Source organism: Arachis hypogaea, chromosome 17 (genome assembly GCF_003086295.3).
Source record: "Arachis hypogaea cultivar Tifrunner chromosome 17, arahy.Tifrunner.gnm2.J5K5, whole genome shotgun sequence".
Classification (NCBI taxonomy): Eukaryota; Viridiplantae; Streptophyta; class Magnoliopsida; order Fabales; family Fabaceae; genus Arachis; species Arachis hypogaea.
In genome coordinates, this window is record NC_092052.1 from 64,279,162 (window position 1) to 64,285,998 (window position 6,837).

General features: G+C 42.4%; 1 non-coding gene across 1 annotated transcript; it reads left to right on the top strand.

The window, feature by feature from the left end:
* Window positions 1-6,310: 6,310 nt before the first annotated feature.
* On the top strand, window positions 6,311-6,418 carry LOC112768403 (small nucleolar RNA R71). Its single transcript, XR_003185837.1, has one exon. It is a non-coding gene; the product is annotated as a small nucleolar RNA R71 (small nucleolar RNA).
* The last annotated feature ends 419 nt before the right edge of the window (window positions 6,419-6,837 follow it).

Below are 6,837 nucleotides of genomic sequence, written 5' to 3' on the forward strand. Positions count from 1 at the left end.
CACATTAAAGATGAATGACGTTAACATATGGTCATGACTGCATGTGAAAAATCATCATGAGGAATATAGTAAGTGCATCGGATGACAATTAAATGCAAGGTGTTTATTGGCATGCAGGAAAAGGCATGAGTAGCATAGAGCAAGCATTCAATGTCTAGGTTAGACTACCAAGTCTTTCATACTAACAATCTGTTTGTAATGACAATTATATTAAATTAATATGATATGAAAAAGGGTTTTGTGAAAAGCAAGCATTTAGAGTAGGAGAATAGAAGAATTCAAAAATAGTGCACAATGCCATACGAGCATTTTCACAAACACATAGCATGCATGGTAAGTAAGCTATTGAGAGTATTAAATTAAACATGCAAGCAACCCTTTTAAAAAGTAAAATATAATTGTCAAACAATTCTTGAATAATTCACAAGCAAACCATAAGGAATAATAATGACCCTAAGAAACATCCAACACCAATTAAAAGAAAAAGAAAGAAAAAAAAACATGGATAATACAAGTAAAAAGAAAAAGAAAAGGAGAAGAAACCATAAATTGAGAAGAAGAATAGAAAAGTAAAGAGGGAAGAAGAAAAGAAAAACCTTGATGATAGTGGTGAGAGAGAGAGTAGAAAGTGAGAAAGAAGGAAGGAGGAAGAAAGGGGAAGAAAATAATGAGGGGGGAAAAGAAAAAGTAGGATTTGGGGAAGGGAAAGATAAGGTATTTGGCAAATTAGGATAAGCTGTGCGGCGCAAGCGACACGGATGCGTGGGGGACGCGTTCGCACGACTTGCGCTTAAATCAATCGACGCGGTCGCGTCGGTCACGCGGACGCGTGACGTGTGTTGTGCTACTGGCGCGAGGGCAGCCTCGCGCTCGCACAACTCTCTGTTCAAAACTTAGTATTGCCAAAATCCAGGGTGACGCGGTCGCGTGGTTGACGCGATCGCGTGAGTGGCCATTACAGGGATATGACGCGGACGCGTGAGCCATGCGTCTGCGTGGTAAGGCTTGTACGTTTAGGACCAGTCCAGCACCACTCTAGCACAACTTTCGGTCGTGCACCCTTTCTTACGTCGATTTCCAGGTCACGCGTCCGCGTGGGTGACGCGGACGCGTAGGAGGCATGTTTCCCATGTGACGCGGGCGCGTCGGCGACGCGGTCGCGTGGGGTGATTTGTGCCAAAGGCACACCTCCAGCCACGCTCCCGCGTGACTCTCTGTTCGATTTATTATTCTCTCTGAGCCATCTGCGACGCGGTCGCGTCGGCGACACTGTCGCGTTGCGGCTCTCCCGCTCTTTTTTTTTAAATTAAAGTCTGCAAATGTAGATGCAAACTAAATGTGCTAATAATGAGAAAACTAAGAATAAAGAAAGGAACGATCATATCATGGTGGGTTGTCTCTTACCTAGAACTTTGCTTTAACGTCCGTAAGTTGGACGCTCCATTAGCTCAGTCTTCTGCTGTGAGTGGATCCTCCAAGAGGAGGATTTCTAACTCCTTATTTTTCATCACCTTCTCACCATGATATAGCTTCAAACGATGTCCATTAACTTTGATGAGTTTAGAGCTTGAAGGGTGACTTAGGTGAAAAACTCCATACGGCTCAGCCTTCTCTACTCTATAGGGACCTTCCCATCTTGATCTCAGCTTGCCTGGCATGAGTCTCAGTCTAGATTTGTAAAGGAGGACTAAGTCCCCAGGTTGGAACTCTTTCCTCTTGATGTGCTGATCATGTACAGCCTTCATCTTTTCCTTGTACAGCCGTGAGTTCTCATAAGCTTCCAGGCGAAGGCTTTCCAATTCTTGCAGTTGCAACTTCCTTTCAGCTCCGGCTTTCTCAAATCCCATGTTGCACTCCTTTACTGCCCAAAAGGCTTTGTGCTCTACTTCAACTGGGAGATGACAGGCTTTTCCATAAACTAAGCGGAAGGGACTCATCCCAATGGGTGTCTTGTATGCTGTTCTGTATGCCCAGAGTGTATCTTGTAGCATGGTGCTCCAGTCTCTTCTATGAGGTTTGACCATCTTCTACAATATGCACTTTATCTCTCTGTTAGACACCTCGGCTTGCCCATTAGTTTGAGGATGGTAGGCTGTTGCTACTTTATGAATTATCCCATCCTTCTTCAGTAATCATGTTAGTCTCCTGTTACAAAAATGGGTGCCTTGATCGCTCACGATTGCTCGTGGTGATCCAAAGCGACAAATAATGTGGTTTCTAACAAAGGAAACAACAGTGTTAGCATCATCAGTGCGGGTAGGAATTGCTTCCACCCATTTGGAAACGTAATCTACAGATAACAATATATAAAAATAACCATTAGAATTTGGAAATGGACCCATGAAGTCAATGCCCCAAACCTAAAAAATTTCATAGAAAAGCATAATCTGTTGAGGCATCTCATCCCTCCTAGATATATTACCAAATTTTTGGCATGGGAAACAGGATTTACAAAATTCAGCAGCGTCTCTAAAAAGAGTAGGCCATCAGAATCCACAGTCTAAGATTTTTCTAGCTGTTCTTTGGGGGCCAAAATGTCCTCCACTCTCAGATGAGTGACAGGCCTCTAAAATGGATTGGAATTCTGATTGAGGTACACACCTTCTAATTCCCTGGTCAGCGCCACATCTCCATAAATATGGGTCATCCCATATATAATATTTAGACTCGCTTTTCAGCTTGTCTCTTTGATGCTTAGTAAAGTTTGGAGGAAATGTGCGGCTAACTAGATAATTAGCTATAGGCGCATACCAAGGGACTACTTCAGATACTGCTTGCAGGTTATCAAATGGGAAATTATCATTTATAGGAGTGGAGGTATCCTTAATGTGCTCAAGGTGACTCAAGTGGTCTGCCACTAGATTTTGGTTACCACTCCTATCTTTAATTTCTAAATCAAATTCTTGTAGTAGCAGTATCCAACGTATAAGCCTTAGTTTGGACTCCTTTTTAGCTAATAAATACTTTAGAGCTGCGTGGTCTGAGTACACTACTACTTTAGTACCAAGTAAATAGGCTCGGAATTTATCTAGAGCGAAAACAATAGCAAGAAGCTCTTTCTCAGTAGTAGTGTAATTAGACTGAGCGGCGTCTAAAGTTTTAGACGCATAAGCAATTATAAAGGGGTCCTTACCTTCACGCTGAGCCAGTGCTACTCCTACTGCATGGTTGGAAGCATCGCACATGATTTCAAATGGCTGATTCCAGTCTGGTCCTCTCACAATTGGAGCTTGAGTAAGGGTAGTCTTCAGCTTATCAAATGCTTGTTTGCAATCTTCACTGAACTCGAACTCAATATCTTTCTGCAGTAATCTGGATAAGGGAAGTGCTACCTTACTAAAGTCCTTAATGAATCTCCGGTAAAAACCTGCATGGCCAAAGAATGAACGGACTTCCCTCACAGAGAAGGGGTAAGGCAAACTAGAAATAACATCCACCTTTTTTGGATCTACAGAAATGCCTGTATTAGACACAACATGTCCTAGTACAATACCTTGTCTTACCATAAAGTGACATTTTTCAAAATTCAATACAAGGTTTGTACTGACACATCTATCTAATACTCTAGATAAACTATCTAAGCAAAGGTTAAAGGAATCACCATAAACGCTAAAATCATCCATAAAAACCTCCATATAGTCCTCAATAAGATCAGAGAAAAGACTCATCATGCACCTTTGGAAAGTAGCTGGTGCATTGCACAAGCCAAAGGGCATTCGCTTATAAGCATAAGTCCCAAAAGGACATGTAAAAGTAGTCTTTTCCTGATCTTCAGGAGCTATATGAATCTGGAAATAACCTGTGTAACCATCTAAAAAGCAATAATGCAATTTACCTGACAGGCGATCCAGCATTTGATCAATGAATGGAAGAGGATAGTGATCCTTACGAGTGGCCTGGTTTAGGTGCCTGTAATCAATGCAGACCCTCCAGGCATTTTGGACTCTGGTTGCTATGAGCTCTCCATGCTCATTCTTTACTGTAGTGACTCCAGACTTCTTGGGCACCACTTGTATTGGGCTTACCCATTCAGTGTCTGAAATGGGATAGATGATATCTGCCTCTAGTAGTCTGGTCACTTCCTTTTTGACAACCTCCAAGATAGTGGGATTTAGTCTTCTTTGGGGTTGACGAATAGGCTTAGCTCTCTCTTCTAAAAATATTCTATGCTCACAAACTTGAGGGTTGATGCCTACTATGACTGCCAAACTCCACCCAATTGCCTTCTTGTGCCTCCTTAGCACACTAAGTAACTGCTCTTCTTGTTGAGAAGTGAGTTCCCATGCAATGATAACTGGAAACTTCTGCTTATCCTCAAGGTAAGCATATTTGAGGTGTGGATGGAAGGGTTTTAATTCTAGCTTCTGCTCATGGCCAGGCTCCGGATTGTCTGGAGTTGGTGACAATGGTAAAGTACTTTCATTGTCCTCAGAAAGTGTCCCTACACTCGGACCTTGTCCTATGTACTTCTCTTCTAACTCCTCCTGGTGAATTTCAGCTACGGTTTCATCTATGATGTCACACTGGAGGATAGAATGATCTTCTGGAGGGTGCTTTATAACTCCATTCAGATTGAAGCTTACTACCCGGTCATCTATTTCAAAAGAGTATGTTTCTGAAAAAGCATCCAATTTGAACTTCGAGGTCTTCAGGAATGGTCTTCCGAGTAGGGTTGATGATGGCTTCTCTGAGTCATTTTGGGGCATCTCCAGGATATAAAAATCAATGAGAAATGTGAGCCCCTTAATGCCCACTAATACATATTCAGCAACTCCAACCACTGTAATAATGCTTTTATCTGCTAACACAAAACGAGCTGCCGACCTTTTTAAGGGAGGGAGCCTCAAAATATCATATATAGACAAAGGCATTATACTCACACATGCTCCTAAATCACACATGCAGTCAGAAAATACCACACTACCAATAGTACAATTAACCATACATGGACCTGGATCACTACACTTTTCAGGTATACCTCCCATTAAAGCAGATATAGAACTACCTAAAGGAATAATTTCTAATTCATTAATTTTGTCTTTATGTATACATAAATCTTTTAGAAACTTTGCGTATTTAGGTACCTGTTGAATAACATCAAAAAGGAGAACAGTTATCTCAACCTTTTTGAATATTTCTACCATTTTGGGATCAGGTTCCAACTGCTTCCTGGGCTTCCTTGAAAGTTGTGGAAATGGAATAGGAATGGCATTTTCTACAGTGTCTGCGCCCTTTGGTGCTTCTTCCTGTGATTGAGCATCTTCTTCTTCAGCCATGTCCTGTATGTCCTCTTCCTCCTCAACATCTTCTATTTCCACTACCTCTTCAGCTGAGGCGTGTTCTGGTGGGCTTGGCTCTTCCTGATTCCTCTCTTGCAATGTGGTTCTGGACCTTAGGGTGATGGCATTAATGCCACCCTTTGGATTGGGTAATGGTTGAGAGGGGATTTCACTGGAGCTCAAAGGCTGGTTATTGGAGTTATTCATTGATCTAATCTGTGAGACAAGAGCTTGCAAGGTAGAGTTCAGACCATTTAGAGTAGAAGTAAGGTTGTTTTCCATGGCCTGTTGTCTCCGATCAATAGATTGTAATAACTCATCATTAGAAGATGAAGAAGGACAAGTGATCTGAGAGGTCTGCTGTTGGTTGTGCTATGATCCTTGGAATTGCCTCAGGTGAGGTGCTCTGTAAGGCTGGTTCTAGTTCTGCTGCTTGTTGTTGTTATTATTCCACCTCTGATTTCCCTGATTGTCTCTGCCTCCTCTATTATTGTTGTCCCTCCAATTTTGGTTAGAATTATCTCTCCAATTCTGGTTAGAATTGTCCTGCCATCCATGGCTGTAACTGCCACCTTGATTGTACCCTTGTTTGGGGCGGTCATAGAAGTTATGAGTGGCTGCCACAGTGTTGTCTTCTTGCTGGAGCTGCGGACATTCATCAGTATAATGGCTATAATAAGCACAGATTCCGCACACTCTCTGTGAGACTAACTGTTGGCTTTACTGTGGTGGAGGTTGAGCTTGCTGAACTTGTTGTTGATTCAATTGCATCTGCTTCAGAAAGTTAGTCATTTCACAGATACTCTGAGTTAGAGCAACAGTCTCTCAGCTAGAGGATACTTCTGCAACAGCTTTTGAATGGCCTTGTTTCTGCCTGTGATTCCGAGTAGATTCAGCTAAGTCGCTGATCAATTGCCATGCCTCATCAGTGGTCTTGTATTTTTCATAGACCCATTGCTAGCACTTTCCAATGTGGTCTTATCTTGGGGCCTCATGCCCTGTGTGACGTAGCCGAGCAATACTATCTTGTCAATCATATGGTGGGGGCATGCTTCCAGAAGATTGTTGAAGCGCTCCCAAAATTCATAGAGAGTCTCGGATTCGTTCTGAACAATCATGGAAATGTCTTTCCTCAGTTTATCAGTAACTTCAGTTGGAAAAAATTTTTCCAAAAATTCTCTTCTAAGCGTATCCCAGTCAGAAACAGTTGCTGCGGGTTGAGTGTAGTACCACTCTCTTGCTTTTCCCTCAAGAGAGAACGGAAAAGCTTTCAACAGAATAGAAGTTTCATCTGCACCATCACGCCTGACAGTAGAACAGGCTGCTTGGAAATCCCTCAGGTGCTTGATAGGCTCTTGAGCAGGTAAGCCATGAAACTTAGGCATCAAGTTGAGCAGTGCAGTCTTTATTTCAAAGTCTGTAGCCACTATTGGGTGATGCGCTTAAAACGGTTGCATTGTGAAATCAGGGGTTCCAGCCTCCTGGATAGTAATTCTCCTAGGTGCTGCCATGTCACCTGCACGTAAATCAACTGAATCAGCAGAAAGGGAGCTTGTTT